The following is a 12,256-nucleotide window of genomic DNA, read 5'->3' on the forward strand; positions in this document are numbered from 1 at the left end:
TATGTGGGTGTGCCCCAAAAAGCACAAACCGGCTCAGCTGGCCATGACTCACAGAAATCCGAAATCCAAGCATGGACTTATGTGACTTATGTCATGGAAGTTGAAAATGAGCTGTTCCAGGCCCATTTTTGCATGCACAAAGACAAAATTCTGGGACTTCAAGCATGTTTAACATGAATCCTGAGCTATATGTCCATAACTGTTAAAAGGAGATTTAAAAAGGTCATAATTTTGTGCAGCATACTCCCTATAAATTTCTTTTAAATACATCATTGTAAATGGTTGCAAAATCCATTTTCTTAAAATAATTGTTGAATCATCAGTTATATTTAGCAGTTTCCCCTGTTGTTGATGAGTCACATGAGTCATTTATGATATGTGTTTTACACAACTGTGACTGTCATTAAATGAATCATAAGAAATTAAAAAAAATCTAACACATGCAATCTTTCATTTATATACGCTGCTCACACCCTGCTAAACAATCAAGGAAGTAAAGCAACAAGTTACACAAAAAGACAAAAAATCATCACAAAAGTGAAGGGAGTTATGACAACTGGCTTTTTTCAAATTATATATTTTATCCAACATAATGACACATCCTATGTTGGTCAGAGAAACTGCAGCGGGTGAAGACAGCTTATAAATGAAAGCTGAGCTGTAGATTGTTGTAGACTTAGTGGGAGGACGTCTTTCCCTTTAAGGGAAGTGCGAGGGCACGGGTGTCAGCGCTGGCTTTGTTTGAGCGAGAACGAGAGCGTAAGAGGGAAGCCAAGTGGAGTTTCTGCACTTGTCTGTCTGGCACTGGCCAACTAATGAGTGTACAAGTTTGAGTCTGGGTGAGTCAAGCTGTGCAAGAGAGAGGGAGGAAGAAAAGGAGGTGACACGGAGTGCCACGGTTAAAGCACAAGTTCACCTTTTTGCAACTTAAAACATGCTTAGAAATCAAACCTCTTGACCAGCTAGATGTTTTTGTTTTGTTTGTTTGGTTTTGTAATATACTGGTTTATGACCTTGCATCAGTCTTTAAATTCAGCTTTATTCACTTTGTTTACTGCTGATGCCACACATGGTCAATAGACCATATGGAAATTTAATTATACCAGTGACAAATACTTTAAAGAATCAAGCATTTTTCAGTTTATACAGTAAATGTTTGAGTTTGTAAGGAAACTGCTGCACTGCTATTTTTTTTGAACAGTTTAATATTCCTTTTTCTTCACTTTCTGTAAAGTAGCAACAAATTTGATACATTTTTCTTCATGTTTTGACTTGGAGTGGAATGTGCAGTGTTTCCGATGCATTTGTGTTAATGGAAATAAAAGCTATAATAATAATAATAATAATAATAAAAGAACCTTAACATTTTAAGGATCAGAAGAATGTACTTTGGGTTCAGTTAGAGCTCTGCTGCTGGTGTCCTTTTGTGTGTTTTAAGATTTTATTATTTTTAATGAAATTTCTCTCATATGACACAGTTGTCCAATGTGATTAGAGTTCATTAAATTATGACTATGTTAATGTTGTAAAAAAGTGAACTTGTCCTTTAAATTTTAACATTTAAACAGTTTCTGTTATTTACTGTGTGTGCAGTGTATGCTTTTCATGGTGTAATATGTACTTGGGATTGATAGAACAGTAAACTGTAAAATAATGGAGGAACTCTACATAATTCACCCATAGGTTTTCAGATAAGTGGGTTTGGAGCTTAAATGGGAGTGGAAGCTGTTGCCATCTTGGCAGTGCCTGGCTCCACCTAATTCTAAGCCAACCCATGAATGGGTAAAGGAGGTGAGTGTGGGCAAGATGGGATGAATGAAGCTCAAACATGCCCACCTATCATGAAGTTACCATGCTAGCTAAGGGTAACCTGGGTATTTTTGTAGACTTTTTGTGGTGACTCAAGTAACCGGTGGCTTAGGTGTGGCTATAAAAAAAAATTATGATAGACATATAGCCCCAATAACAGCGGTAATATCGATGAAGCTCACATTACTGAGTTTTCAGTACCTGCTAATTAGTGTTAGCAGTGCTAATATACAAATTAAATAGTACTAAAATTTCATTTACCGAAAATACTGGAGCCAAGACTTGTTAGATCGGTTGTTCATACAGTTAACAACACAGCAAGCCATATTATCTCATATTTGTATTATAAAGCTTTGAAAGAAGCAAACAGCTTTCTAGGTAGCACCTGGTTGCCTGTGTGGATGTTGTCACTCAAACTGACCACTTCCCAGTTATGCATATCTTTATGGCTTGATAAAACTTAAACTGATGAATTGTAGAAAAATCTGCCACCCATGCAGCTGTCATGAATGGAGAAACTAGCTATAGAGACCAAAACTGTTGAACGTGTTTTGTTCTGCTGGATACTTGGACATTTTAACATCGGGTTTTCCAGTATTGACTTGATTGTGTAGTTTGTTTCAAGTGGCTATCAGAAGAACTGCAGGTTTTGGTGTTTCCACGTCTGCTTCATTTTTCAGTACTGGAGGTTGCTGCTCAGATAGAACTGAGCAGATTTCCCGGCATGGAGTTCTGACTGGAGGACATACAGTATTTTATTTAGTTTGAGAGACATACAGTATGTCATAAGTCTCAAAGTTGATCCAGGCCTAAATTTTTCTAATACCCGGAGATTTTCAACACACAGGCACAAAAGTGAAGTGTAGGACTGTAAGGATGATTAACATAAAATGATCAATATATTATAAAAGTTTGATTAAAAAACGATTTTGCATGTTCCGACCTCGTTAAAACAGCAAAGCGGAGCACAGGAGACGAGGAGCGAGGGGATAAATAGAGTGCAGATGATGAGGCGGTACATTGGTGCAGTTTTATGCAGCGAACACATGGAGTACTGGAAATGGAGAGATGGAAAACATGTTAGGAAGAGTGAGAAAGCGATGAGCGACATCAATGAAGAAATGTTGGGCTTGTGGGGGAGCAGACGAATGAATGTGTGAGTTGAACTAGTGGCATTTGCATAAAGGGGTGAGGGCACTCTGCCCGGCGTTCTGGGAGGGGGGAGATTGGCATTTCGCCTCGCCGACTGGCAGAACGAGGTCCAGGGAAGAATAAAAGAATGAATGGGAGAGAGAAAGTCTCTCAATAGTCCATCTCTTGTGTGAGGGAGAGCAGGCCTTGGCTGCCGCAGGACCGAGCCATGGAGGGAGGGGATATCGTGTTTCATTATCTGCTTGATTCCTGCTGTATTTGCGAACCATGAGGTTCAAAGCCTTCCATGCAGCTGTACAGGCAGAACATGGCAGCCAATGCCTGCCGCTGGCATGTGCTGACTGGAACACTGCGTACGGTTGAGCATGAGAGACGTGCACTCTTTCCCCATCGCTGAAGCAGGTCACCGCCACGTTCTGCACACATGTCACACCCCACACAAACTGTGACACACTTGACCTTATCAGGAACAGCCGCCGTCATTGTCATGGGGAAATACACTCCGGTGTACTGTGCTAGTACGTAGTATGTATGGTATGTATGGGGTATGGTTAGAGTTAGGGGAAGCGGTAGAGTTAGAAATAATAAAATAAAAAAAAACATGTGATGAAAATGTGACTCATTTCATGACGAGAGCATGAAAAAAAGCGTGACACTGGGGTGGTATTAGTACATTGTTCCAATCACTTAAGATGAATGATTCACTTTTGAAATGCTCAAAACATTAAATGAAACAATTATGTCAAAATTAGCAACTGTTTTAGAATGCCCAAAATACCGTTTACTGCGTAGGAACATTCAAAAACACTCATCTAAACATTTTCTTCAAGAATTCAGTTTAGAAATGCTCAAAATAATGCTGAATGAAACAGTTACTTCTGAAGCATTAAAAAAATTGCCTCAGAAAAGCATTAATTGTTTCAGAAGGCTCATTCTGTTAAATTAACAGTTGCTTCAGAAACAAATTGCTATTTCAAAATGTGAGTTGCTAAATGATACAGTTGATCCTGAAATCCTCAAAACACGAGCTGAAGCATTTGCTTCAAAACATCCTTACTGTTTTAAAATGCGCAAAATACTCAATGAAACAAAAATTGTTGACTGTCTAACACTCAGAACACTTAACTAAACTTTTTTTTGAGAAATGTAATGTTTGGAAATGCTGAAAACAGAAAGTGAAATAGTTACTTCAGAAAGTGATTTATTGATATGAAACACTAAAAACTGGAAACATTCATCACGAAATGCCCCGCGCGCAGTATTATTTTCCATGTAAAGTGCAGTAATATGTACTTGTAGGTGGTGGGTATTTGGTTGAAGCCTTGTGTGTTTGATGTAAACTGGTATATAGAGTGGAAAAATTGAAGATTGGCATAATATTTATTTAGAGGAAGTGACAAACAGCGACCATAAAACGTCGGTCACGGTCGCCAGCCTTCAAAACAAATGCAACCACTGGTGACCTTGAAATGGAGGTCAAGGTCACCGGCCTTCAAACCCATGTGAAGTACTCCTCCAAGGCATGCACCTACCAAGTATGAAGTTTCTATGAGCAAAAGGTGCCGAGCTACGTTGTGGCAAAGAATTTGACAGTTGTGACCATTGGTGACCTTGAAAAATAGGTCAAGGTCACTGGCCTTTGAACCCATGTGAAGTACTCCTCCAAGGCATGTACCCACCAAATATGAAGTTTCTGCGAGCAATAGCTGCCGGGTTACTTTGCGGCAAAGGATTTGACAGTTGTGACCATTGGTGACCTTGAAAAGTAGGTCAAGGTCACCGGCCTTCAAACACATGCGAAGTACTCCTCCAAGGTATGTACCCACCAAATATGAAGTTTTTGCGAACAATAGGTGCCGAGCTACGTTGCGGCGAACGAATTGTGGCCGGACAGACGGACGGACAGATGAACTGATGGAAGGACGGATGGACGGACAACCCGGATGCTATATGCCGTGCCGCACGGGGCATAAAAAATTGTCTCAGAAAACTATTCTTTCAAAAGGCTGAAAACATTAAATTAACATTTTTTTTCAGAAACAGTTACTGTTTCAAAATATGATATCAAACAGCTGCTTTTGAAATGCTCACAACACAAAATGAAGCATTTGCTTCAAACACCCTTAATATTTTAAAATGTTCAACACGCACACAACAAGAGCAATCCAAGATTTCTGACATCTGCCAAGGATTGACGAGGACTCAAAATAACAGATATGTGAATCACATCATGACCCAGACTTTACCTGGATCCGGATCCCACAACACAATGCAATAATTGCATACTGATCTGGAATGGTCCCACTGATCAAGATGTTGTGATATTTAATTCACAAGCTGAAACAAAATAGTGCCTTCCTGATCTCGGTTTACATCGTGATCTGTGAAGTAGTTTTGACGTAATCCTTAAAAGTCTACAAAGTGAAATCCAGAATCCGGATCCACCACCTCGAAAATTGAATGGAGTCTTCCAAGGCCCAACACCAATGTCTGGTGAAAATCCATGAAGTAGTTTTGACATAATCCTTAAAAGCCTATATAAAGTGAAATCTTGATCCAGAATCCAAATCCAGATCTGGATCACCTCCAAACTTTAATGGAGTCTTCCATGGCCTAATATCTATCTGTGGTGAAAATTTCGTCAAAATCTGTGGAGTAGGTTTGATGTAATCCTGCTAACAGACAGACAGACAAATAAATAAATAAACATAAATGATTTTATTACGTCCTTGGCGGCTGTAATAAAACAAGAATTATATACCGTGCTGAAACAATCAAAACACTCTGCATACAAAAAAATGATTATTTCCTCAGAAATGGTCAAAACAGGAATTTAAACAATTGCTATGGAAAATAATTGATTGTTTTGACATTGTCCATCTTCAAAATCTGCTTATTATTCCAGTTAAGGGTCACAGAAGAGGTGTGTGTGTGTGTGGGGGGGGTTTGCTGGAGCCAATCCCAGCTGTCACTGGGTGAGAGACGGGGTTACAGGCAGCCAGTCTATCACAGTACTGTTATAAAATGTTCAAAACACTCAATGAAATGTTTTTCAGAAAATCCCTTACTGTGCAGAAATACTCAAAACACCAAATAAAACATTTGCTTCAGAAACTAATTACTGTTTTATGGCACTCAAAACACACAATGAAACAACTGTTTCAGAAAATGGTTCTCTGTTGTAAATAAAGGGTTATGATGGCAACATCAAGTGGCAAGTGGGGTGGTTCACCCCTGCCCAGATCAAACAAATCCTGTCTACGGCCCTGTGTGTGTGTGTGTGTGTGTGTGTGTGTGTGTGTGTGTGTGTGTGTGTGTGTGTGTGTGTGTGTGTGTGTGTGTGTGTGTGCCATGGCGGGGCTACAGAAAGACCTTGGCTGCTGCAGGAGCAGGATAATGTAAACACACTGAGGAGCATATATGTGCAGCATATGTGTGCATGTAATATTATACCAGCCCGTCTGAGCTTAAGGCACATGCTGAAATGGTTGTATTAAATTATCATTTGTAACATACAGCACCGGCATTTCCTAATTTAGTTTGAAAGCTATAATTGCGCCCAGTTTTATTTAACCCCTCGATGACGACATCCATAAAAGAGCCGTGTTCACTAATTGATGGGAGTGTTATCAGGATTCAGTCTGAATAGAGATTAAACTGTTTTCATATGTAACATTGAAATATTAGTTTGAACATTACAGGGTGAGGTAGAAGCAGGCAGCCCAGACTCGGAGAACCCCACCTCCAAATGATATGAAGAAAATGTGAGCTGAATAAATTTTGGACACTTAGAAAACACGACAAGGCCTTGACGGTATCATTGATGTGCTTACATTTGAGGCTGCAGGAGTCTGCCCAGACAAATCCGGCGCATAAATAGTGAGAGTGTATTTGAGTGTAATATTACCAGGTCTGCGTGCAGAACCCGGCTCACTATCTGCACTCGTGTCTCTGGAGCTGTTTAAAGCTGACTCGCTTTGCCTTTCTCTCTCAGCCTCATGCCACAAATGGCTTCCAGACTTTCACACATAGTAATGCTTCAGTGTGTAAACAGGCGTAATTACAAACGATGCACAGACACGCTTTTAACATCAATCTGTGCTGATGGGAGAAAGACACAAAGAGGGAAACTTGGGTTTTTCTTCTTTTTTTTTTCTTTTTCTTCTTCCAGGGAGTAGAAGGTTTGAGCTGGATGAAAATGCAAGAACCGGCAGCGATGAAGAGTTAAGGAGGAAATTTTAAAGAGGGATATCATCTTTGTGTCTGCATGCAGACGTGTGGGCTTCTATGAATGGACAAATAAAAGAAGAAAAATTAGGCTTTTTTTTTACTTGCATGAATTTCCTGGGGAATCATCCATTATGTCTTTAAGTATTTGATAGCTTTCTGGGGTTTTTAACGTACGGTGCATCCGGAAAGTATTCACAGCGCTTCACTATTTCCACATTTTATGTTACAGCCTTATTCCAGAATGGAGTAAATTAATTTTTCCCTTCACAGTTCAACTCACAACACCCCGTAATGACAACATGAAAAACAGTTTTTTTGTAATTTATTGCAAAATTAAAAAACTAAGAAATCACGCGTACATAAGTATTCACACCCTTGGCTCAATACTTTGTTGCTGCACCTTTGGCAGCAGTTACAGCCTCAAGACTTCTTGAACATGATGTCACAAGCATGGTGCACCTATCTTTGGGCAGTTTTGCCCATTCCTTTTTGCAGTACCACTCAAGGTCCATCAGGTTGGATGGGGAGTGTCGGAGCACAGCCATTTTCAGATCTCTCCAAAGATGTTCAATTAGATTCAGGTCTGGGCTCTGGCTGGGCCACTCAAGAACATTCACAGAGTTGTCCTGAAGCCACTCCTTTGATAGCTTGGCTCTGTGCTTAGGGTCATTGTCCTCCTGAAAGATGAACCATCGCCCCAGTCTGAGGTCAAGAGCGCTCTGGAGCAGGTTTTCATCCAGGATGTCTCTGTACATTGCTGCATTCATCTTTCCCTCAATCCTGACTAGTCCTCGGTTACTGCCACTGAAAAACATCCCCACAGCATGATGCTGCCATCACCATGCTTCACTGTAGGGATGGTGCCTGGTTTCCTCCAAACATGACACCTGGCATTCACACCAGAGACTTCAATCTTTGTCTCATCAGACCAGAGAATTTTGTTTCTCATGGTCTGAGAGACCTTCAGGTGCCTTCTTGCAAACTCCAGGTTGGCTGTCATATGCCTTTTACTAAGAAGTGGCTTCCGTCTGGCCACTCTTCCTTACAGACCTGATTGGTGGATTGCTGCAGAGAGGGTTGTCCTTCTGGAAGGTTCTCCTCTCTCCACAGAGGAATGCTGGAGCTCAGATAGAGTGACCATCGGGTTCTTGGTCACCTCCCAACTAAGGCCCTTCTCTCCGATTGCTCAGTTTAGACAGGTGGCCAGCTGTAGGAAGAATCTTGGTGGATCTGAACTTTTTCCATTTACAGATGATGGGAGCCACTGTGTTCATTGGGACCTTCAAAGCAGCAGAAATGTTTCTGCACCCTTCCCCAGATTTTTGTCCCCAAATCATGTCAAATCAACTGCAGTTATCCCGGGTGGACTCCAATTAAGCTGTAGAAACATCTGAAGGATGATCAGTGGAAACAGGATGCATCTGAGCTCAATTTTGAGTATCATGGCAAAGGTAGTGAATGCTTATGTACATGTGATTTATTAGGGTTTATATATATATAATATAATTTGTGAAAATCTAAAAAAAAAACTTTTTTCACATTGTCATTATGGGGTATTGTGTGTAGAATTGTGAAGAAATAAATGAATTTTCATCCATTTTGGAATAAGGCTGTAACATAACAAAATGTGGAAAACGTGTAGCACTGTGAATACTTTCTGGTATTGTATTACTGCATTAGCATTTAATGGGAGACACTTATCCACAATACCACATCTGTCTCCCAGCTTCTTATTTTTTCCTCTCATTCTCATGGGACAAAAACAATTGCAAACTTTATTTATTCCATACAAACTATTTTCACATCCACTATGAATTTTTTTTTTCCTTCAGACAGAACTACATGCAAGATCTCAGTGTTGGTATTTATATATACATGAGGTAAGGTATTTTTCTTTAATGTGGGTAACCAAAAAGAGCTCAAAGCTTTATATATATATATATATATATATATATATATATATATATATATATATATTCTGACAAGGCTTCCTTCAACTTTTATACCAGGTCACATAGGTCACAGACATATTAAGGGAAAGTACTTTCAACCTCTCACAGTCTTTACATCACTGCAGTCAGAGTTGATTTAACTGACCAGATGTCAAAGTTAAATTCCAACCAAATCAGAATTCACTGTGTGTGTGTGTGTCTTATCTTCACGTTCGAGAATGACCATGATCTTAGCTTTTTAAAATACACATGAGAGCAATATGTTGTCATGCAATTCTGACATGCACAAAAATTTTGATTTTGTCTTTCTGCATTTTTCTCTATTTACTATTCCTTTTGAATGCAATATAACAATGCTGAAATTAAAAAGGGTAGACCAACATGATATCATAATAATAACAATAATAATACTAATAATAATAGTAATGACAAAAATAATAACAATGACAATAATGGGTCAAATTTCAGCATTTAAAATAATTTTAAAACAATTCATATTCATGTTCTTGATTTGTATTTTAGTTGAGGAAAAATACTTTTAAAAAATCTGACAGAATTTTGAGCAAATGTCATACATTTTGTTTAAAAAATATTTTCATAGCTCTAAATCGGTATCATGCTGTTTCATATTTTAATATTTTAAACACTTCACCTTTTTGTGAGAGTTAAAATCATATTGGTAATAAAAGCAACACAGTATTACAGTGTTATATTGTGATTATATGTTACATTGCTGTGTAGTGCAGCTTAAATATGAATGGAAGGTGTTTATATATATATATATATAATCTTGAAGAAACGTACAGGATGCGCTCAGTAATTTAAACGACGGTTATTTTTTCTAATTCATAAATTACTGTTTGGTCAAATTAGTTTATAACTTTTAGAAAGCGGGGATAAAACGCATTTGCTTTGTGTTTCCAGGGAAATATAGTAAACGATGGCTGTGTGCCGCGGATCAGACTTTATTTAGCAGGATGTGAAAAATAAATTTATGCTCTCTCTTTATTTCTCCCCTCGCAGATGTCAGTCCCGTGACTTTTTATTTGCACACATTTGTTTCATGTGGGTTTATAACAACACTTCACCTGCCTTATCAAGAACAGGTGTGCGTGTGTTTGTTTGTTTTTTTCTTCATCTTTTTTTATATCGTTTGCACTCAGTCTTCTTTGAAAGCATCATAATGTGTCAGGCTGCATTAATTTTTGCACTGGCTGTATTTTAAGGAGGAATTTGTGTTTATGTGTAAACGTGACTATTTAGTATACTTCACGTGTTGATTTGAGTGTGGAGCTTTTGGTTTCTGTAGACGCGTCACTTTTTAGCGAAGCGCCGGAGCTGAGCTTTCTGAACACGACGTGGTTAATTAACATGAAGATGATCTCTTTCCACCCTCTTTCTTTTTTTTTTTTTGTGAGTAGCTTTGCTGTCATGGATGGGATGTAGCGTAAATCTTACCCGGACCTCAGAGACTATTTTTCACACAGTCCGTCAAGGTTAGCGAACACATCAAAGTGACGTCACTGTCCGCGAGCGTTACCTGTGAATGTGCACGAGGCAGGATAGTGATTTTATTTTTTTCATGGCGATATTTATTGTCAGCTTTGCTGTTTATTTGTAATTTTAAATAGGCTACACGAACACTGTAATTCGCTCTGTGAGTAAGCGTAAGCTGGTGAGTGGAGGTATTTTTTTTAAATCGCATTGTGACGTTTTAAAAATTATTTAACGATTTTTAAATTTGGCTCTTTTTATATCCTGCATTTAATTAGGACTCATTTACAAATAAATGAGGAAATAAAGCTTCTGCCTCGATTCAGTATGTTTCCAAATTTTAAAATGCTTTTTAACTGTTGTTTAAAACACAAATTTGGCACCTTTCATGACTAATAACACGTTTAGTGTTTTTGTTAGTTTTTTAAATTATAGGACTGATAATTAATGAGGTGACTTGTTAACATCTGCAATGCAGCTCTGATAATGTGAAATTTAATTTATTTATTTCTAATTTTTATTTTATTAATTAATTTTTTTTGTGGTCAAAACACAGTTTATCTTATTTCCTAATGCTAAAATTCTTAAAGCGTCTAAAATTTCGTGTGGGTGTGTGTGTGTGTGTACCTCACTGATTTTGGCATTCAGTTGCGCCAACCATGGCCTTGTTAATAAAACCTGTGTTGACTTTTATTTCCTGCGTCCTTGGCCTGGCCCTGCCAGAGGTTGGCATTGTCTTGCCTATCCTGGTGAACAAAGGTCGTCGTTTTCTGACACGGAGTATGGCATGTGGAGATAAGCTCTTACAAGGAAAAGAAAAAGTTACTGCGGCACAGATAGCTACACAATCCAGTGGATTGGACCCGGAAAACTGCCCAGACCATCACATCAAATAAACCTTTTCTTGAAGAGTTAAAGAATGGATGTCACAGAGATTCATAACATACAGATTTCAGGACTTCATGTGTAATTGCAGTTTCGCATTTGGTGCAGTTTATGTTCAGAATTATTTCATTAATGATCTGATTTAATGTCTCATGTTTCATTTTTCCTTCTCTTTATTTTAAATGTCATGTTAATGAGGGCTATGTTGGGCTCACTCTCCAAAAATAAATGTGTCTCTGTGTTAATTGGACAAACAAAATGCATAGATTTTCTCCTTTTTATTGTTGTTTTTTTTTGTTTTGTTTTTGTGTTGTTAGTTTGTAATGGCTGCGGTATACAAGGCAGATGTCATAGATCTCCTTTGTGTGCCACTTTAAAGTCCATTCTTTATCCATATATTTACAGAAACTCACATCTTTAATCTCTTTCTTTGCCCCTTTTTTCTGTCCTCCATCCTCCTCCATTCCCACGTTTTTCACCGTGGCTTTGTGAGGCAGGCGTATGTTAGCGTGGGCAGTCGGTACCAAGCCTATCTTGGCCTGGCCCAGATGGGGTCCACACCCCTCCCAGCAGTACGCTGACATGCCAGTCAGCCAGCTAGCTAGCCACCCACCCAGGCAGCCAAGCAGCCATTCAGGCGGCCAGTGGGCCAGTCGTGTGTCTCCTATCAGCCAGTGCTGCGACGGGCATGCCAGCTAGTCATCCAGGCTGCGGCTTCTCTGTCAGACTCTGAC

The 12,256-nt window shown here is 39.0% G+C and overlaps 1 protein-coding gene across 1 annotated transcript in view; it reads left to right on the plus strand.

Annotated features, from left to right (window-relative positions):
- The window catches only part of nfixa (nuclear factor I/Xa), a 274,096-nt gene that overhangs the window by 52,754 nt on the left and 209,086 nt on the right, over window positions 1–12,256 (plus strand).

This window comes from Thalassophryne amazonica, chromosome 15 (assembly GCF_902500255.1).
Source record: "Thalassophryne amazonica chromosome 15, fThaAma1.1, whole genome shotgun sequence".
NCBI classification, from domain to species: domain Eukaryota; kingdom Metazoa; phylum Chordata; class Actinopteri; order Batrachoidiformes; family Batrachoididae; genus Thalassophryne; species Thalassophryne amazonica.